This window comes from Eschrichtius robustus, chromosome 12 (assembly GCF_028021215.1).
Source record: "Eschrichtius robustus isolate mEscRob2 chromosome 12, mEscRob2.pri, whole genome shotgun sequence".
In the NCBI taxonomy this organism is placed as follows: Eukaryota; Metazoa; Chordata; class Mammalia; order Artiodactyla; family Eschrichtiidae; genus Eschrichtius; species Eschrichtius robustus.
Genome location: NC_090835.1, coordinates 79,655,217 through 79,677,926, shown reverse-complemented (window position 1 = coordinate 79,677,926; position 22,710 = coordinate 79,655,217). Strand labels below are relative to the sequence as shown.

Sequence of the window (22,710 nt, the reverse complement as noted above, 5' to 3'; positions counted from 1 at the left end):
TAGAAGTTCAAAATCAAGGTGTCAGCAAGGCTGTGTTTCCTTCCAAATCTCTAAGATGGAATCTTTTGTTGTCTCTTGGCATTCCTTGACTTGTGGCAGCATAGTTCCAATCTCTGTCATCACGTAGCCTTCACTTCTTATCTGTGTCTTCTCTTCTGTCTCTCATAAGGATGCTTGTCATTGGATTTAGGGCCCCACTTGGATAATCCAGAATGATCTTATTTCGAGGCCCTTAACTTAATTGCTTCAGCAGAGACCCCTTTTCCAAATAAGCTCACATACACAGGTTTGAGGGGTTAGGATATTGACATACCTTTTGCAGGGGCCACCACGCAACCCATTACACATGGCTAAAGGTGAGTGTCTCAGCTTTCTTCTGTAGGTCAAATATGCTGACGTTCAAAAGGAAAGAAATTGATGTGAAACGTAATGCCACCTAGAGAGAATTTTGGAAATTTGGGAGTTATAAGGACTGACGCAGAGTGGGCAAGGACCAGTGATGCTCATTGTGTGGGACACGTCCACATAAATAACTGACCCATGTTCTATAACAACTTTTCAGTCCTACCCCACTTGCATACATCCCCTTGGACGTTGATGTAGGTGAGGAACCTGTTTATAATTATCTGGGTCTAGAACATATCTCCATTTGACAAATAACCAGGAGGTTATATCATCTGTGAATTGCATTTCAGAGTAAAGAAAAGGATATTACAAAATATTTATTATAAGAGGGTTTTTGTTTTGTTTTTTTTTTTTGCTACGCCGTGCGGCTTGCAGGATCTTAGTTCCCCAACTAGGGATTGAACCTAGTGAAAGCATGGAGCCCTAACCCCTGGACAACCAGGGAATTCCTAAGAGGGGGTTGTTGAGTCTGATGGGAGGAAACTCACAGGAAAAGAAATCCCCCTCCTAAGGTGTTTTTCACAGATCTCCTTTAAGTGAATTTTCTAGTTGGTAGTATTTTATCAGAATTTCCTAAAGTAATTCCAATCTCGCTGAGTGATGCATACTTAGATCTACCGTAGCTCATGGCTGTGTCTTGCGGAACAGTCTAGAGCTTCTGGGGTGGGAACCAACATACTGTGTAGTGAGACCTTCTTTCCCACAGTCCTGTTTGGTGGTGGATGGATGTGGTGACCAGCCTCTCTGAAACTTAATTTTCTTATCTTTCAAATAGGAATGTCATATACCAAGTCACTGTTATCTAAAAACTAATCTAAGTCCCCAAATAAAAAAATTATGAGAGTATACCTAAATACTAATTGGATATCGAGAAGTAGGAACCCTCTGAACAGAAGTAAACCTCACCAAGGCTGATGTCTTTCTCTTTTCCATTGCTTCCCAGTGCAGGCGTTTGGAGATAAGAAAGCAGGGGAGGATAGTAATGCACGCTCCAAAACCAGACTCTCCTGTGGTGCTCCTATAATCAACTCCATTAATGGTAGACGGTGACCCATGTTTTTAACTTCTGTTCTCCTGCTCTCAGATGGAATGTCAAAGCAATATCATTTGAAAGAAATGGAGGAGGAATGCAAGGGCACCAAGGCCTGAAAAATGTAGCTGCACGTACTCCCCTCCATCTTCATTGTCTTTATCCTGGTCCTTGAAATGCCAGCCAACTACACTTCATGGCCTATGTCTCCCCTAGGAACTCTCTCCCCCCATAAGTTCTCATGTCTCATACATCATGCCTCCTCCTTTTCTGACTTCCTTATACAAAATAGCATCCCTAATCAATCATATTCCTTTACCCTACTTTATATTCATCCAAACAGCTGACATCATTTTATAATTTTATTCAATAATTTGTTTATGGCCTCTGGCTCCCACTGGAATATGTGACCCACAAGGGCAGGGATACTGCCTACTGCATTGCTTTACCCTCCATGCCTAGAACAGAAACTGGCATCTAATGAGCTCCCAGTAAATATCTGTTGACTGAATGCATTTCACTCTTTCTTAACTTTGTCATGAGATCTAGAGTTCCAGGTTGATACTCATTCATGGGTTACTTCTGCCTGCTTTGTGATTTGAATGATGCACTTTTTCAGGGACAAGAGCTTTGCCTTCCATTTTTGTTTTCCTTTTTGAATTTCCTTTTGATAATTAATAAATACCCTTGTCTGATCAGCTTTTATTATTTCCATCTGAGCAATTTGTTAGTCTTGGCTTAAAGGACTAGTTAGAAGTTTGACTACGGAGGTATGCTGGGCTTTGAAGTCTTCCAAGCATGGCTCAGCTAATTCATTATGTAAACATTGCCACCACAGACCACTGACCATGAGCAAGATTAACAGAACATGGTAAGGGGATTTACAGCAGATGATGGGAACATGAACTCCCTGAATTGTTTATTTATGCTCTATTGGAAAAAAAAGTGGTTACTGGTTACCCTAATGTAATTATTGATGACTAGACTGTAGTCTATAAATCCAGGAGGGTAGAGATATTCTCTGTCTTGCTCACCTCTGTATCTTCAGGACCTAGAACAATGTCTGGTATATAGCTGAAGTTTATTAGCTGAAGTTTATTAACTGAATAAATAACTGAAGTTTATTAACTGAATAATTAACTGAATAAACTGAAGTTTATTAAGTTTATAATGTTTTGAATGAATCACTGAATGAAAGAAGGAATACTGCTGATGGGGAGGGGGAAGGTTAGGGCCACTTGGTTTCCTAACTAGATAACAAGCGAGAAGGACAAACACGGTTTTGACCTGCAGTCAGCCTACATGGCATGTTCTGGTTTCTCCACCTACTGATCTCAGCTGTGCTCGGAGCGGGCCCTGGAATCTTGACCCAACATAACAAATGAATAGCACGGCTATTTTATTTTATTTTATTTTATTTATTTTATTTTATTATTATTATTTTTTGCCACACCTCAGGGCTTGTGGGACCTTAGTTCCCTGACCAGGGATCGAACCCAGGCTCCCAGAAGCAAGAGCTCCAAGTCCTAACCACTGGACCACCAGTGAATTCCCCATTTATTTGATAGCTACATTCCTAGTACAGCCTGTCAATTAAGATGACACAAATTAAACCTTATTTTCCCACATTTGGATGCAAGAGTCTGAAAATCTGGATTAAGTCCGGGTCAATTAGATTTTCTAGATTTGTGACAACATTCTAGAGTCTTGGTTTTCAATCTCTAAAATGATTACAACTCCCCCTCCCCCGATTAGATCCGGTGTGGCTATCTTTAACAAAGTTAGTATTCCTGTAATTACTTGAATAATACCCATTTCTCACTTGGACTGTAAGCTCCACAAAGGCATGGACCATCTGTCCTGTCCTCTGTTGAATCCTCAGATTGTAATACAGTACATTGTACATAGCACGTGCTCAACAAACGTGTGTTGAATCAATGAATCAGTGAATCATGCATCACTTTGTATTCCCAAGGACGCTGAAATCAAAGAGGCTCAGAGTCACCACAGATGGGTAAAAACATACATCTTTGGGCTCTGTGATACGCATCAGAGAACAGCCCATACTTTGATTTCACACCGTTCTTTATATCACAGGCCGTGTCACCACTACATCTTTGAAACTAAACCGTACATCCCCATGGATCCCTGGGTGTTTTGTGAATGTTTCTTTCACCAGGAAGGGTTCCCTCACTTACCTTTAGAAGTTTTCCAGTGCCACAGTCTGCTGCCATAGTTCAGGTTTCTTTGCAAAAAAAAAAATACATATCCGAAGTCCCCTTCATGGGTACATAGTGTATTCTCTGCCATGAAATGGAGCATGGAATTGTATTAGCTAGATCTTGGATGGTCTGCTCAAAAAGTATTCATCTGGGGCTTCTCTGGTGGCACAGTGGTTGAGAATCTGCCTGCCAATGCAGGGGACATGGGTTCGAGCCCTGGTCTGGGAGGATCCCACATGCCGCGGAGCAACTAGGCCTGTGCGCCACAACTACTGAGCCTGTGCGTCTGGAGCCTGTGCTACGCAACAAGAGAGGCCGCGATAGTGAGAGGCCCACGCACTGCGATGAAGAGTGGCCCCCGCTTGCCACAACTAGAGAAAGCCCTCGCACAGAAACGAAGACCCAACACAGCCAAAAATAAATAAATAAATTAAAAAAAAAAAAGTATTCATCTGGCTCAGGTAATTTGTCCCTCTGGAAAAGTTCTGAAATAGACCTCTAGATATCAAGTTTTAGAATAATAACATGACCTCAAAGGTAATCTAGATGAGCAGGTACTAATGATGAGGCAACAGGACAAAGTGTTAGGCTTTTCTTCCCACCCATTTGTTTTGAGTAGGTCTGGTTCTTTCCCTAGTCCTCTGTTTGCCTGATCTATGAAATGGGTGTGTGCGTACCATGCCTTCCCCCAGGACTGTAACTTGGATGTCAGCAAGCTTCATTAGCTGCTGTTTGCCTCACCAAAGAGAACACAGGACAGGTGGAAAGTGTCTTTTAATTATGTCTGCCCACGTGCCAGGTGCCACTAACCCAGCTTTCAGAACTGAGATTGGCATCAAATAGAGCAGCCACGCAAGGAAACGGGAAACAACAGAAACAGAAGGCAGCACAGGGGCCCCAGAGAGGCAGCTGAGGAAGCAGAGCTTTGGTCTGGGTCCTACGTTTCAGGATGGGGTGATGGAGACATCGTGTGCTTGGAGGTTAGGTAGACGCAGATTCAAATCCCAGCTGAGGGTCTTTGCAAGTTACTTAAATATCTGAGCCCTACTGCCAAGATTAAAACAGGGCTATGTTATTAAATGTCTAGATTTGTGGTAAGAATTAGAGACATGTATGTAAACCATATGATACATCGCAGCACTCAATCATGAGTATGTGTAATTGTTTTTGACACTAGGGAGAGACAAGGTCAAGTTTGATAATGTCTGTTGTATATTCAGGTGGGAGAAGGTAGCCAACTGCTCCCTTACGTGCTAAAAGAAACTACTGTCTACCAGTTAGACCAATAAATAGATTTTGAAGGTGAAATTTTGCTTCAAAAAATAGTCCCTTGCCTCCCTTACCCATTTGTTTTGTTTTGTACCCATCTTGCTTATAAACTCATTCTTCGTTGTAGCTGAGGTTACTTGAAATGAGTTTAAAATGAAATATAAATTTCTGTCATCCTGATGGGCTTCTCTTCCTATCCCATGCACACTGCTGATGCTGTCTTATTCTACGTTTCATGATCACATACACGCTGACCGTGGATCCAAGCCTGGAGAGGGATGTCCTAGGGCCAGAGTGACCACACGAACACTTGTATTTGCCCCCCTTGAAAGCTCTCCACCCCTGGCTCCATGACCCTTCTGTTCTGTGGAAACCCTAAAATATTTTAGAAGAACTCATAACATTCAATGGAGCAGGAAATGCAGCTGTAGGCATCTTTGGTGAGTCAAGCTGGTGTCACCTCGGTCTTGGGCAGAGCCTTGAGGGAGCTGGCATAGAAATCAGTCCAGGTAAAAATAGGACTTTTACCAAGACCAGTGATGGAGAACCCGAATATATAGGAGATTTGAAAAGTAAAGGAGGAGGGAGGGTTTTCCATTGGCTTAGCCAAATATCATCCCGTATATTAGCAAACAACCTTGGGCATGTTACCTAACCTAAGTCTTATTTTCCACAGCTTTAAAATGGGGATAATGAATACCTACCACAAACGTTTATTATCGTGATGAGGGAAGATACTGTTGGTGAAGCACCTTGGAGATTACCCAGTACTTAACAGGTACTCAGAAATCAGTTTCCGCCTCCTTTCCACGAGTTCTCTTTCTCATATAGTGGTGTGTTGGAATTGGCTCACACTGGATTTAGGGTCAATTTCTGCCCTGTTTCAAGTTCAGGGACATCATGTTGGTAGCTTGAAATTTGCTGTGGAGGGAGTATTTACACCATGGAAGTTGGCAAATGCTGTCAGTCAGGGCTCCTTCATCCACAACCCTCCCTAGAAAACTTGTTGTTAAACATTTACCAGCACATCACTGGGTATTGATGAACTACTTTAACATCTTTGAGCCTTGCTTTCCTCACCTTTAAATGAGGGAGAAGAAACACAGTCTGCCCGTCTCACAGGGATTTGGTGCCCAAAAACATAATGAAAAACAAAATGACTGAGAGTAGTAATGATTAAGATTTATGTGAGCTAGAGAAGGAGCTAATAGCATTTCTTCCAGGGAAGAGAGAGAAATGCTGGAGGTCTGCCACTCCTGGTGAGGTACTCTGGTCCGTGACTGGAAGCTGAGAGGAAAGGGAGCCTTGTTTTCTTGGCCACACCCCCTTGGATTGGAGCTTCAGTCATTTAAGAGACGTGGATGAGGGAAGGAGGTGGTGGCTCAAATGCTGCAGATCCATGTTGTTATTACTGAGACTTAGTAGCTTTGCTTTTTTTTTTGGCTGCACCCCAGTGCTTGCGGGATCTTAGTTCCCCAACCAGGGATTGATCCTGGATCCCGTGAGTGAAAGTGCCGAGGCCTAACCACTGGACCACTAGAGAATTCCCTAGTAGCTTTTCTTTTTTTTTTAATAAATTTATTTATTTTATTTATTTATTTTTTATTTTTGGCTGTGTTGGGTCTTTGTTGCCGTGCGCGGGCTTTCTCTAGTTGCAGCGAGTGGGGGTTACTCTTCGTTGCGGTGCGTGGGCTTCTCATTGGGTGGCTTCTCTTGTTGCAGAGCACGGGCTCTAGGCGTGCAGGCTTCAGTAGTTGTGGCACTTGGGCTCAGTAGTTGTGGCTCATGGGCGCTAGAGTGCAGGCTCAGTAGTTGTGGCGCACGGGCTCAGTTGCTCCGCGGCATGTGTGATCTTCCCGGACCAGGGCTCGAACCTGTGTCCCCTGAATTGGCAGGCGGATTCTTAACCACTGCACCACCAGGGAAGCCCCCTAGTAGCTTTTCTTGAGTAAATATTTCTTCAATGGCTCTCTGCCCTTAGGACAATTTCCATATTTATTTATTTATTGAAGTGGACTTGATTCATAATATTACATTAGTTTCAGGTATAGAACATAGTAATTCAAAGTTTTTACAGATTACACTCCATTTACCGTTATTATAAAATATTGGCTCTATTCCCTGTGTTGTACAATATATCCTTGTAGTTTATCTATTTTATACATAGATAAACTGCTGTGAACATAGTGCTGATACGAACATTGGCGTGTATGGATCTTTTTGAAATTAGTGTCTTCATTTTCTTCAGATATATAAATGGTTGTTTTATATAATTTTCACCATTTATAGTTGTATCCTGTGAAGTGATCCACAGAGCTCCTCATGCTGCCATTCTGAAAGTAGAAGTAGTAGTGATTTTTTAAACAAAACTCCAAAATCATAAAGGGGGAAATTTGTTGGTTTTTACTACATTAAAATAAAAAGTTTTTGTTCAAGGATGGGTGGTAGATAGAAAGTCAACTGATGACTTCCAGGTGGGCAACTGAAATAAAACATTTACAAAGTAGATTGATAATAAAATATTGTATATTGTTAATGGATATACATCTAGAATATATAGGAATTTCTATAAATCTGCAAGAAAATGATGCGCAACCTCATAGAAAAATGGGCAATGGATGACTAAGCAGGTCACAGAAGGAAGAAACTCTTGCAGCTAGTTGAATTCATGAGGAGCGACTTAACGTCATTAACAGTCATAAAAATGCAATTAAAATAAGATGCCATTTTACTCTCAACAGTAAGCAAAAATTGAGTTATAAGCTATCAAATGCTGATGAAAGTGGGGAAACAGAAAGACTCATGTACTGTTGGTGAGACTATAAGCTTTTGGAGAACAATTTAGTGTTATTTAGTAAAATTAAGTGCACATATAGCCTATGACCCAGGAAAATTCCATGCTTGGGTACCTTAGAAAATCTTTCACTAAGAAACAAGGGGAGGAAGATTCATGACAGCATTGTTGTTAATGTTTGTCAGTGCAAAGATTTGAAAGCAACCTAAAAACTGAACAGAGAAAGGATGAGCATGGTGGGGTACATGCATGTTATCAAATACAGTTTATCAATCAGAAAGAAGGAACTAGATCCATATATATCAATAAGGATAGTTCACAAATATAGTATTGAGCTTAAAAAGTAAAAAACACAATGAAATGCTTAGCACAATGCAATTGATGTAAAACATAAAATAATGCTTTCTGTTGTTCATTGTTACACAAATTTGTGAATAAAGGCATGGATGATGGAATGATATACATTAAATACAGGAGCATGAATGTGAATGGTGGCAAGGAGGTGGCAAACGGCTTTGAGCATGGAAGATGAAGAAGACAAAAAAAATGCATAAAATTAAATTTAAAAGGGACTATGTCGGTGGTGGTATCAATAATGCACCACAAACTAAGGAGTATGGTTGTTCCTATCAGTCCTATTCTGTGCTCCCAAAAACCCATTAATGACGATGATACAATAAGATAAGGTATATGTAAGTGACTAGCAGTTCAACCATCTTTGCTAATTCTCCTTTCCTTTCTGACTACCTTACAGAGATAGAACCAGAATTAGGGAGATGAACATTTGAGATGGGCTTTGAAAATTTCCACAGAAATGATAGTTTGAATTACTTTTGTAAAAACTAGGTATGAATTGCTACTATAAAAATGACTATTTATTTGTTTAAATTGGCCAGTGGCTCAGTCAGGTAGAGACTAACTGGGAGGGTAGAGCTTAAAAAGAAAATATTTCAGCAAGGCAAGCTGTCAAGGATCATATGAATTATACCAGAAAGTGAAAATTAAAAATTCCTGGACAAAATCTGTAAGTCCTGAAATACGGTCCAAACACTGCCATCTGCTCAGAAAATTATGGAACTTTCCAGCACTGGAATGGACTGTCTCCACAAAGCTGTCAAGGCAAAAATCTGAGGCACCAGAGCATCAGGAGAGCTTCCAAGGGAAGAAGGTCACTGGGATGCTTTCACTCTCCTTGGCTTACTTCTGCACAGCAATTCCCAAAGTTAAAAAAAAAAAAGAGGATTTGCCCTTATAAAGTACCAATCCAAATTATACTTCCTTCTACTTAGCTAACCCTGGAGCATTCCTACTTTATTACCAGTACCCGTCCGATTCATAATCATTTTTCAAGTCTCATCTCAAGTCCAAGAGAGAATGGGATGAATAAGCGCCTTGGATACAGACAAACCTGGGCTCCAATCTAAACTCAGGTGCTTGTTAGCTGTATGAGCTTGGGCAGAAGATGAAATCTCATTGTGCTGCAATTTCCTGAACAAAATGGGGAAAACAATACCTAACTTTCAAGTTGTTGTGAGAATGAAAAAACTAGAGCGGACACTCAAATCAATATTTACACATTCTCTCTCCTTCTCATTCCTTTGACTCCTCTTGTCTCAGTTGATCTCTCCTTTCTCAGAACTTCCCCAGCACCTGCAGGTGCAACTCAGTGACTTCCTATCTTGATTGTAATCTCACTTCCTAGCGTAACTTTTATCTCACCCAGAAGAGCTTAGCATGAACTTTCTTTTCCTTCTTCTGACCTTCCCCACAAAGAACACTCATTAGAACAGGAGCTTGGCTGCATATTACCAAAGTACCATGAACAGATAAAGGATGGAGGGGCCCCTGCATTTCTCTTAAAATACCCCACTGGCCATCAGTTATAGAAAAAAAGTCTGAAAATTCTCATCAGAAAATGGTGTTTTAGGTAAAACAAAATTGAATGCAGTATTTTCAGCCACAGAGAAGCTACACTCATTTATCTTTACGTTTTTAAACGGGGTGTCAGCTGGGGGAAACCAGATCCTTTGTTTCGCCCTCCACAAATACAGCAGTGACTCAATCGCTCCTTATTCTGCTGTCACAAAGGGAGCTGGACACTTTATTTTTCCTATGACAAATCTAAAGTAGGTAATCACTCTTTTCTCTAGATAACTAGGCAACACCCACAGTCAAAAAGGATTCTCTCTTTCTAGTTCATTTAAACTCATAATTTCACATAGGCCCGTAATGATACACCAAACCACAGAAATAGTTCAGTTTCATCCTACTGTTCCCAGGCAGAGAAAATACAGGTTAGCTGGTAAGGGAGGGTACTGAAAGCAGAAGTTCATCTCAAATCCTTAAGCCAAATGGACAATTTCATGGCTATATTACCAGCCCATTTCCCCAAGATTCACTGGGAAAAGGGGTGTTTCCTATTTTTTGGGGTGCAGGGAGCTGTGTGCCCTGCATGGTGGGAGTGCACAGGGAGTGCCCTTCTAGTTTCTATGCCATGGTCGTCCCCAGGAAGCCAATCACTCAGCCAGCTCCAGGGTGACTGCCAAGGCACCTGGGCCAAAGGACTCTATGCCTTTTAATGTAATACAGATTTCTATGAAGGGCTATAGCCTTCAAAGGAACTTAAAGTAATTATGACCTGGCTTTAACACAGAGGCCATTTGTTCCATACATTTAAATCAATCCAGTTACATTTTGATGCACACATCGTGCCAAGCGGTCACGATGAACAAAGCACTACGTGAATGCTTAAGAACAGCAATTCTCACCCGTGGAGGGAATACAAGAAGACCTGGGTAGCTTTCCCTTCCTTTTTTTAAAAACAGCTTTGTTGGGCTTCCCTGGTGGCGCAGTCGTTGGGAATCTGCCTGCCAATGCAGGGGACACGGGTTCGAGCCCTGGTCTGGGAAGATCCCCCATGCTGCGGAGCAGCTGGGCCCATGCGCCACAACTACTGAAGCCCGTGCGCCTAGAGCCCATGCTCTGCAACAAGAGAAGCCACCGCAATGAGAAGCCCGCACACTGCAACGAAGAGTAGCCCCTGCTACTAGAGAAAGCCCATGCACAGCACTGAAGACCCAGTGCAGCCAAAAAATAAATTAATTAATTAATTTTAAAAAATAAATAAAAACAGCTTTGTTGAGGTTTACTTTGCATACCCATAAAAGTGCAGTACAATACAAAGAGGTGAAGTAACTTGCCTAATATCTCATAGCTGGCAAGAGGTCAAGTCAGGATGTGAAACCTGACAGCCTGCATCCCATCCTCATAACAACCAGATGGAAGTACCTGAGGCTCAGGGAGCTATAGAACTTGTCCAACACAGCTACTCAGTCACAGGGATTAAATTGAAACTTTGAGTTTGTCTATTCCCACATCTTTACTTTTTTACTACATTACATTGGTCTCACTCCAAATTGTGGGGAGCTTTGAATACTGTAGCTTCCCGATTACTTTAAAAATGTTTCTTTCATGCCCATTACTCATTCAACAAACAGTCATGGAGTGAGTGAATTGGGCCAGAGCCACAGAGCTACAGAGAACTAAGGCATGGTTGGATCCTGGGGGGATCACAATCTTGTGTGGAAACAGACACAAAAACAATGAATTCTAACAGTAGGAACCTGTAAAAAGTACTCTGTTTGGAGAATAGGAAGGACTAAATTTCACCCAAGAAAGCAGAAACTTGAAGCAGCAGCCCAGGAGACATGCTGATGAGAGAGTCTATTCTTAATTCTTCATAATAGGGCACAGGTGACAGCAGAATCAGAACAGCATTTTAATACTAGTTGATGGAGGATGGAAATTGATGGAGAGGAGATAAATTGTTAGGTCAATCAGGAACAAGATGGGAGATACTAGGGATCCTAAGTTAGAGCCGTGAACACAGAGAAGGGAAGGTGGGGACAGATGGCAGAGAATCTGTACACAGCAAACACACAGTTATGTTTTTTCCACTGTGTTCTTTTTGTGTTAATACCACATCAATTTGCAGTTTTACAGGAACCAAGATTTGAGCTCCTTAGGTGCTACTATACTTTCATGTTGCACGCACATACACGCACACAGTTTCACTAGTAATTTTTCACCTACAGATTTTTCTTTAAAAAAAAAAAAAAATTCCCGTGTGGCACAAAGATCTGTAGGTGTGGAGGCTTCCAGTGCAGAAAAAGGTCCTTTGGAGGGGAAGCCCAAAAAGATGATCAGTGGTCAGTTAGTTATTAAGTCCACCAATGTGCTCAAAACTGGGCAGGAGGACTTATAGAGGGAAAAGGTATGAGGGCTCAAGGTGGAACCTCTAATTACTCCTTGATTCAGTGGGGAGTTTTGTCGACCCAGAGAAAAGGAAGAGAATCCTAAAGTTCTCATGCATAAAGCCTTCCCTCTCTTTTCCCACACATGCAATTCCTTCCTTTAGAGGTCTTTTGGGGTTAGAAAGTTGTCCTCTGGCAGTGCAAATGCTTTTGGGAGAGCACCTGACATCTGGGATGAAATGGATGAGAGGGTAAGACAAATTTTCTCCCATTTTTAATTTTGCTAAAGACTTTGCTGACAGTTTGTGAGAGAAAATTCTAATTTTGAGTAGCTCTTATTATTACAAGGGTACTATCTTCATTTCCATATCTGCACTAAATAATCAAGACCCAGTTCTTCTCTTTGCCATCTTTCCTCTTCCCTGGCAGCTGCAGACAAGAGGGTCGAGCTCTGCAGTTTTGGTGGGTATACAATCTACCCTGGACACCGGAGGCTCTACACCAGGACCTACTGGAAGGTTTTCCAACTTCATAATGCAAATTGCAATTTGGCGTTCCTTTCCAAGAGGAATCCTTGTCAGGTGAACTGGACTGTTCTCTCCAGAAGAAAGCACAAAAAGGGAGAGCTGAAGAAATTTTAAAAAGAACCCACGGTATAGTCAAATTCATCACGGGTATAGCCCTTGCTGATATAAGGGCTAAGAGGAATCAGAAAGGCTCAACTAGAACAACCTAACAGGGCTGCCAAGGAAGCAAAAGAGGGCTAAGAAAGCATCTAAAAATACAGCAAAGGCTGCTGCTAAACCTCCCTCAAAGGCAGCACGTGAGAAAAATATTGTGAAGCCCGTGAAGGTTTCTGCTCCCTGAGTTGGTGGAAATTGTCAAATTGTGAAGTGAAGGTTTCTGCTCCCTGAGTTGGTGGAAAATGTCAAATTGCCAGATCAGATTTTTTAAATTAATTAATTATTATTTTTTAGATCGGATTTTAAAATAAAGATCTGACTCTAAAAAAGGGATTCCGTTCTTAAAACAAGGCATACATATTCACATCTTTCCCTTTCCTCTACACTCATTTCCTCTCATCCCTGCTTTTTTTTTTTCCCCAACAAATTTGGTCAGAGCCTTCTAGGAGTTAGCCATCAGCTGGACCTTCCCTGGTCCCAAATATCTAGACATGATTGTCTTGAACCCCATTCTATGCCCCATGGGAGTGCAAAGCCCACCCTGAGATAACCACGTTCCCAGGAAGCTTACAGTTTGTTCTGACCTGAGCTCCTGTTTTTCCTGAGTTCACAGGTTGATGAATCACCTGGCAAAATTCTAGGTGCTGCCCCTTCTTCCTGCTGAAACTTTCACTCCAAGCATGTGATATAGGACTTCCTGAAGACTTAAGGGGACAGACGGAGGGTTTACAATGCAGTAAGGTGATATCTTCAAATCTACTGTCATCCAGCCTTATCACTAACAGTGACTTTCCACTGTCCCAGCACAGACACCCAGTGACGCCACCTTCCTGCTCTCTTCCTCATGTCTCTTAAAATTCTTCTCTTTGCTTTCTGAGAAGGTACCCAGGTCCCAGGTCCCAGGCTAATGGGGTATTTGAGAGCTCAACAGCACAGTAGGGGATCTCTACTTAACAGAATCCAGCCTTGGTAAATGGAAATTTGTGGTTGTAAATAGCAGGTTTCCTCCTCCCCCTACTCCCATTACTCTCTGCCTCTACTACGGCATGTTATCTTCCCTTTAGGAGATTTTAGTCTCTTGGGAATAACAACTAATAAAGATATGTACAAAGTGCTGAAAGGACATCAGGAAAGGAAAGACTTGCATGCAAAGGGACTTGTGGGGATTAAGGGAAAGCTTTATGAATAGTCCATGTATGCATCCATCCTCCCATTCATCCATCCATCCATCCATCCATCCATCCATACATCTAACATTGACTGAGTGCCAGCTTAAGTGCCAGATACTGCTCTAGCCATTGGAGATACAGTCATGAACAAGACAGCAAGGGCTCTGCCCTATCAGGGTTTATATTCTAGTTGGGGGCTATGAATTTTGATTCATGTTTTGCAGGAAGAAGAAGCATTCACTACATAGGTAAGGGAGTCAAGACTTTTCCAGCAGAGAGAACAGGATACATAAAGCCATAAAGGCAAGAAAGAAAATGAAATATTATTAAAGCACTAGGAAACTTAATATGCTTGGCTCATAGGATATGTAGTGGGAAGGCAAAGATGGAGGCAGGTCCAGGCACGCATATAGCTGGGAGTTTGGATATTATCCTGTGGCAAAGGGAAGGTCTGATCAATTGTACAACGTCCCTGTCTTTCTTTTTCCTGCTGCTGTGCCCTCTCCTCATCTCTATTCCAGTCAGCATGTGTGCTTGTCATTCCCACAAAATGAGTCCATAGAGATAGGAGCACTGATTTATTTGAGCAGACATATGTCAACTTCATTTGGAGAAAAGGCACCAGACCCATTATATACACTCAAGTACTGTAATTAGGACTAGTTTGAAAGCAGCAAACCTCAAGCTTTCTTAATTCAGTCCTGACTGCTTCAGCCCACTCTGCTTCTCAGCCTGTCTTCTGAACTAATTTCTACTTCTCCATCTCTCCATTCATCAGCTCCTTTTCCCCAACACACACACAAACACACACACACACACACACACACACTTCAGTCATCTCAGGCTCTCTCCTGTTGTCTTAACTCTTGTCATGGCAAGCCATGACAGTCACTGGATTTCCACAGCAAGGAAGAGGTAAATTCTTAGACCCCGTCTCCCTTAATGTGGGCGAAGGTACTATAATAAAAACATGGTTCAATCCGAATCTCTTCACATCTTTGTTGGATTCATGCAATTCTAAAGGCAAGATCCAGATGGGACCTTAGAGACTGTCTAGTGAAATCTAGCTCCTTCATTTTAGAAAAAAACAGATCAGGGGAATTTATCTCAAGCTAACAAGACTCTGGAGCTGAAAGCAACAGAGGCACATCTTGGTTCCCTACTCTGATGGGGGATAGGCATGTGTGTGCGTGTGTGTGTGTGTATGTACGTGTGTGTGTGTATTGGAGAAGAGTGTGTGGTAGGAGACCCTGGTCCATGCAGGCAAGTGGAAAATGTAAGACGCAATCCCAGCAGCCATACAGCCAGGCTTTATGGATGTTGGAACATTCTAAGGTTCTGCAGGGGTTGATACAGCACAGGAAACAGGCATCTGGACACACACCCAGAATTAGGGAATTCTTAGTCCCACCCAAGGGTTACCCCTGGTGACAGCCTCACTCCTCTTATCTCCGCCTCTGCTATTCCTGCTACTTCTGCTGCCACAGGTCAATAACTTGAGAAGAAAAAAACCAACTCGTCTGTCTTCTTTATGGCTCATGCTGACTCTTGGCCTCTCCTGCTTGTGGTTTCTGCTTGCTGGGTCTCTGTGGATCATCGGCTTGTGCCCATTGCTAAGTCCTTCTCTCAGTCTAGCCTTTAAAGTTCCCAAGAGGGAGTTCCCTGGTGGCCTAGTGGTTAGGATTCAGGGCTTTCACTACCGTGGCCTGGGTTCAGTCCCTGGTCAGGAACTGAGATCCTGTAAGCTGCATGGCGCTGCCAAAAAAAAAAAAAGTTCCCAAGAGAGGGGCTGATTGGTTCTTTTAGTTTCCTCCTCCCTTCTCTGCTTCCTTCCTTCCTTCCTCCCTCCCACCCTCCCTCCCTCCCTTTCTTTATTTTTGGCTATGTTGAGTCTTCGTTGCTGTGCACAGGCTTTCTCTAGTTGTGGCGAGCGGGGGCTACTCTTCGTTGTGGTGTGCAGGCTTCTCATTGCGGTGGCTTCTCTTGTTGCGGAGCACGGGCTCTAGGCATGCGGGCTTCTGTAGTTGTGGCACGAGGGCTCAGTAGTTGTGGCTTGCGGGCTCTAGAGCGCAGGCTCAGTAGTTGTGGCGCATGGGCTTAGTTGCTCCACAGCATATGCGATCTTCTCGGACCAGGGATGGAACCCGTGTCCCCTGCATTGGCAGGCGGATTCTTTTTTTTTTATTTTTTTAATTTATTTATGGCTGTGTTGGGTCTTCGTTTCTGTGCGTGGGCTTTCTCTAGTGGCAAGCGGGGGCCACTCTTCATCGCGGCGCGCGGGCTTCTCACTATCGCGGCCTCTCTTGTTGCGGAGCACAGGCTCCAGACGCGCAGGCTCAGTAATTGTGGCTCATGGGCCCAGTTGCTCCGTGGCATGTGGGATCTTCCCAGAGCAGGGCTCAAACCTGTGTCCCCTGCATTGGCAGGCAGATTCTCAACCACTGCGTCACCAGGGAAGCCCAAGGCAGGCGGATTCTTAACCACTGCATCACCAGGGAAGTCCCCCTTTAGTTTCATAGTTATTCTTCGTGGACAATATTCTTGTGTCAGATCTCCTCGAAGACTGCCACCTGGCCTGGGGATCAGCTGTCCTGGGACTCATCACCTGTGCCCAGGGTGACAGTAATTTGCTTTTGTTAGACAGGACTGTGCTGGTGGCAGTGTTGAACCCCCTCTCCAAGCAGCCTCTCCCGTAACTATTAGTGGCTGAGGTAGGGCTCAAATCCAGGTGTTCAGACTCCTTGCTCCGTGCCCTTCTCATCATGCCAAACTCACCTGGTTCTCACTGGTCCTGTGTGTTTCTTCCTCACCAGCTCCCACCCGACGTGGCATCCACTCTCCCATAGAGCAGGACCCAGGGTCAGATCCTAGAATTATAGAAAAGGATGTGATAAACTAATTATAACTGAGAATGGCTTAGTCTATATCCTGGGTATTTACATTTTAATGATGCCTTAAGCCAAACAAATTACCCTCTAATGCGGCATTTCATACTGTGCTAGAAGGAAAGAAAGATTTGGGAGGGAGCAAATTTCCCAGGGCTACTCCAATTACCACACAAACAACAACTTATTCTGCGTGCCAATAAATATAGCTTCCAGCCTCTTTTACATATATTATCTCCCCAGTCACCACCTTTATTTCACTGATGAAGATTAAGAAATGAATAACTTTTCTGGGCATAAGCCAGATTAAGGATGTTGAGATGGGCACAAATAAGCACATTTTATGCTCTAAAAGAGGCTCAGAAGTCACAAGGTGAAGGATGGGAAGGTCGTTTTATAAGGCAAAAAGGTTCTAATTTAAGAATTCTCAAACTTTCCATTACCCATTGCACTCTCCTGCAAGGGGGAGGTAAGTTGTCATTCACAGACCTGAAGTTAATTCTCTTGTATTCTTGTAGAGTTATTGAAACGGAGCAGGACCCTGTGCAGCTCCCGGGTGCAAATCCTTTCCGTGTCTCCCGTTTCTTGTTTGTAGGAAATAGGCTTCATTCAGCCTCCATGACCTTCCTTGAGTTCCAAAGGGCAGATTCGAACAGTTGCTGATCAGAGAAGAGAGGGGATGCAGAGACAAGGGAGGAGCAGTCAAGAAACAATAGTGCAGCCTTGGGGCAGGGTCCTGGGTCCTCCTCAAGGAATAGACATAACAATATCTTTGAGCCCCTCTGCAGAACCAAGGCCCCCACCCAGGTGGAGGATGGCAACTTCAGGCTGAGCACAAGATTCCTGGAGCACCTCCCCACTACCTCACCACCAAACAATCAGAAGAAAGTCACACACCCTGCAGCCCTCACCACAAATGTTGCCTATAAAAACCTCTCCCCCCAGACCAGCAGGGAGTTTGGGGTTTTTGAGCATTAGCCACCCATTCTCCTTGCTTGGCCCTGCACTGAAACTTTCTCTGCTCCAGACTCTGACTTTTTGGTTTGTTCGGCCTCACCGTGTGTCGGGGACATGAATTTTGTTCGGTAACATTATTTTTTAATCAACAAACATTATTATAGTGCCTATTAGGGACTGGGTGATATTTTTAAAATGCCAGTTACATATCCACTGTAAATATTTTTATTTTTACATTCATTTTACCTTATTGTTATCAAACCCAAGTCCATGTGCCTGATACACGGTGAGGCCGAACAAATAGAAACGGAGTTTTCGGGCAGAGAAAGGTTTTTTGCAGGGCCAAGCAGATCAGGTGGCTCATATTCAAAAGATGCAAACTCCCCAATGGCTTTTAGGGAATAATTTTTTTTTTTAATTTACTTATTTTTGGCTGCGTTGGTTCTTCATTGCTGTTCACGGGCTTTCTCTAGTTGCGGCGAGTGGGGGCTACTCTTTGTTGTGGTGTGTGGGCTTCTCATTTGGGTGGCTTCTCTTGTTGCAGAGCATGGGCTCTAGTTGCGCAGGCTTCATTAGTTGTGGCACATGGGCTCAGTAGTTGTGGCTCGCGGGCTCTAGAGCACAGGCTCAGTAGTTGTGGTGCACAGGCTTAGTTGCTCTGTGGCATGTGGGATCTTTCTGGATCAGGGCTCGAACCCGTGTCCCCTGCATTGGCAGGAGGATTCTTAACCACTGTGCCACCAGGGAAGTCCCTTAGGGAATTTTTTTTTTTTTTTTTTTTTGTGGCTGCATTGGGTCTTCATTGCTGGGCACAGGCTTTCTCTAATTGCGGTGAGCGGGGGCTACTCTTCATTGCGGTGCACGGGCTTCTAATTGTGGTGGCTTCTCTTGTTGCGGAGCATGGGCTCTAGGTGTGTGGGCTTCAGTAGTTGTGGCACATGGGCTCAGTAGTTGTGGCTCACAGGGTCTAGAGCACAGGTTCAGTAGTTTTGGTGCATGGGTTTAGTTGCTCTGCAGCATGTGGGATCTTCCCGGACCAGGGCTCGAACCCATGTCCCCTGCACTGGCAGGCGGATTCTTAACCACTGCACCACCAAGGAAGCCCTGGGAATAGTTTTTAAAGGAAACATTTGGGGTGAAGGCTGCAGGGGGCATGACTTTCTTCTGATTGGTTGGTGGGAGGTAACGGTGGTTTCCGGGAATCTGCAATCATCAACCTTCTGGTTCCAAACGGTCTGGGATCTTTGCAGGTAGTTAGCTCCTTCACCTGGGTGGGGGCCTTAGTTCCTGCAGAACAACTCAAAGATATAGTATCAGATTGTCATGGATATCCCTTGAGGAGGAACTAGGACTCAGGTTTTACCAGTTTTGTGGTACACTATTGTTTCTTGACTGCTTTTCCTCAGTTTCTGCATTCACTCACTTCTATAATTAACAATTGCTTGAATTTGCTCTTTGGAACCCAGGGAAGGCCTAGGGGAATAAAGTCTTTTTCCAGAAACAAGAACTGGGGGACATGGAAAGGCTTTTGTACCCAGGGTCTTGCTTGGTTTCAATACCTCAAATAAAATTGAGAATGTGTGTATGTATATGCATATATGTATAATATTCTTAACTAATATTTACATTAATTTCATGTTATATTACAAAGATTTTTACATAACTAAACATATTGAAAGACATTATCCTCAAAACAAATTATTGTAATAACTATATAATATTCCATTATTTCAATATATAGTATAATTTAAATATTTCCCTCCTGGTGGATATTTAGGTTGTTTTCAAATTTTCACTATTGCAATGATGCTGTAAGTCTCCTACATAAATTCTTGTTTGCATTGATGATTATTCCTTAGGATAGATTCCCAGATTGGGAAATAGTGAAAGAGCATGATGATATTTAAGGCAAAAAAAGCTATCTTTGAGGCTGAGTTGTAAAGAAGCTGCAGTGTCAGACATGGGAACAAGGCCAGGAACCCCTTTCCAAGTACAGAGAAACATCTTTGAGTGAACATTCAGTTTTCTCCATCAAGGGAAGGGAGCCTGCTTTGAGGTGTGGCTTGAATTTGGTCCTCCATTTTTCTGTTGGAGAATTGTACAACCCGAGTTTGGAGGGCAAGTAAGTCCTTTAATATCATTGACGACCTCTCTCAGCTTAAATCGTACTCTCCTTTCAGTGGACTTCGCTGAGAATAACATCCAGAGGACTGTCGGGGCTCACAGAATCTGGCCCCCGACCACCCCATTGGCCATCTTCGGCATTCTCCCCTTCCTTCAGTGCCTTGAAGGGGCCAAGTTCCTTAAAGGCTTTAGTCCAGCCTTTTCTCTCTCTCTGGAATTTTCTTCCCCACACCCTTTTATGTGCTCTTGGTCTTTTTCTTCCTTTGGGACCCAGTTTTAAGCACACCTCCTCAGAGAGTTCCTGCCCATGTCACTCAGAATGTTGCTACTTTGTAGAACTTATTAAAACTTCTAATTATTTTACTTAATTCTCTTTTTACTTGTTTTTTACCCTCTGCTTCCCATCTGTGATGGGAGAGTAGGTTCTCTGGAATCCCTGGAGCCTCTCGCAGTGACTGGCATGTAGTAGGCATTCTATAACTATTTACTGTTGAATTTCTGGAGAGTTTGGCCATTTGTGACAGGGGGACAAAGTGTACAGTAAGATGAGATGTGGACTCCAGAGCCACATTTGGACAGCAGGGACCTGGACGCCAGGTCCAAGGTTGAGTTGATCTGCGTTACCTGCCGTGGTAGCTGAATAATTTTTTTTCTTTTCTCCTTTTTTTTTTTTTTTATTGGGGTATAGTTGTGTTACAATGTTGTGTTAGTTTCTACTGTACAGCGAAGTGGAGTTCCCTGTGCTATATAGCAGGTTCTTATTAGTTATCTATTTTATGCATATTAGTGTATATATGTCAATCCCAATCTCCCAATTCATCCCACCCGCCTCCCCACCTTCCCCCCTTGGTGGTAGCTGAATAATTAATAAAAGATGTCCATGTCCGCATTCCTGGAACCTGTGACTATCTCAGAATGAAATACTGAGGTTTGCTTGGCCAAGCAGCCAGCCAAGCAACCAACCCCAAGGCTGGGGTAGTTATGATCTGGGTTCAAAAGCTAGAACACCACCTATGAAGAGTCCAGCTCAGCAGAAATCTGAACTACAGTAGTCACATTACCCACTGAGGCCCCAGTTAAACCAAGACAAGACCAGATACTGAAGCCAAAGGTGAGTGTAAGCCTGAATGGACCTCAAGATATACCCTGTTTGTGGGAGTTGAGTACAGAAAGTATGTACTTGAAACATGGACTGCAATATTACACTTTGGTTTGAATCTTGACTTAGCCACTTTCTAAGTATAACAGCTAGGCAACCTTGGGCAGTCCTTTAACCTAGCTGGGATTTAGTTTCCTCATCGATAAAATGTCAGTCATAACACCTACTATACAGGATAGTTGTGAAGATTAGAAATTCCATTTATGGCGTGCCCAGGACATAGCAGGTTTGCAAATGGTGATTATTATTATTACTGGAGTGTCTTCCAGGGACCCATGGCCAGAGTCATGGATCAGGGACTAGGGCTCTATCTTAGCTTGGTTCTAATGGATGGGGTGTCTGTTCCCCCACCCCAAATCCCCAAAAGGGAGGCAGGTATAAGAAAGGGATATACTAAGGGATCAGATCCTTTTCCCCACCAGCTCCCCTACTTCCAATCTCGAACCCTGTTTGGCACAATTTGGCAAACCATGAAACAGGAAATATGTGCATTTCTCTACCTGGTAGACAGCCTATGAAACCTCTGTCCAATAAGTTAACTTTCAATCTCATTTTCTTCATCTCTCAAATAAGGGTAATAATAGTATCTTCCATGGAGGGTTATTATAGATAGGAAATTTAAATAATGCATATAATACACTTATCAAAGAACCCAGTATATGGCAAGAGCTCAGTAAATACTAACTGTTGCTGAGGCTGGTGGCAGTGAAGGTAAGCCTGAAGATGCTAACGGTGAGGATGGTGAGACGGATGAGGATGAGGGTGCAATGAAAGTGGCTTCCTGATTAAATCCAGGGGACACCCTGGGAGTTGACAGTTCTCACACAGCCTTAGGGCAGAACTCTTTTTGGAGGGACGATGTTTAAAACGACACAAATTTATTCTCTTACAATGGTGCAGTCAGAATTTTTAAATCAGTGTCACTGAGCTAAAGTCAAGGTGTCAGCACGGTTGGTTCCTCCTAGAAGCTCCAGGGGAGAATCCATTTCCTTGTGTTTTTTAGCATCTAGAAGCCACCTACACTCCTGCGCTCATGGCCTTCGTCCATCTTCAAGGTGCATCACTCTAACCTCTGCTTCTGCCATCACACTTCCTCCTTGATCCTTTGACCTTCTTACCTCCCTCTTATAAAAACCCTTGTGGGGCTTCCCTGGTGTCGCAGTGGTTGAGAATCTGCCTGCCAATGCAGGGGACACGGGTTCAAGCCCTGGTTTGGGAGGATCCCACATGCCATGGAGCAACTAGGCCCGTGAGCCACAATTACTGAGCCTGTGCGTCTGGAGCCTGTGCTCCGCAACAAGAGAGGCCGCGATACTGAGAGGCTCGCGCACCGCGATGAAGAGTGGCCCCCACTAGCCGCAATTAGAGAAAGCCCTCGCACAGAAACGAAGACCCAACACAGCCAAAAATAAATAAATAAATAAGCCTACACTTTAAAGAAAAAAAAAAACAAAACCCTTGTGACCACATTTATGACCCACCAGACAACCCCGAGTAATCTCCCCCCATCTCAAGATCCTTAACTTCATCACATCTGCAGAGTTTCTTTTGCCTTCTGAGGTAACCGTCACAGGTTCTGGGAATTAGGACGTGGCTTTGGGTGGGGCAGAGAAGGCTCCTCCACCTCCCCCAATCACCTGCCATCTGTCCCCACGTCCTCACTTCCTCAGCGTAGATTCCAGGACCCATCTCTGTGAGGCCCCCATTGCAGGCACCCTCCACACCCTGCCTCTCCCTTCTGTTGTAAGCTTCAACTTTAC

General features: G+C 43.4%; 1 pseudogene; it reads left to right on the top strand.

Moving 5' to 3' along the window:
- Positions 1 to 346: 346 nt before the first annotated feature.
- Positions 347 to 12,870, top strand: LOC137774070 (large ribosomal subunit protein eL24-like; annotated as a pseudogene).
- Positions 12,871 to 22,710: the final 9,840 nt, after the last annotated feature.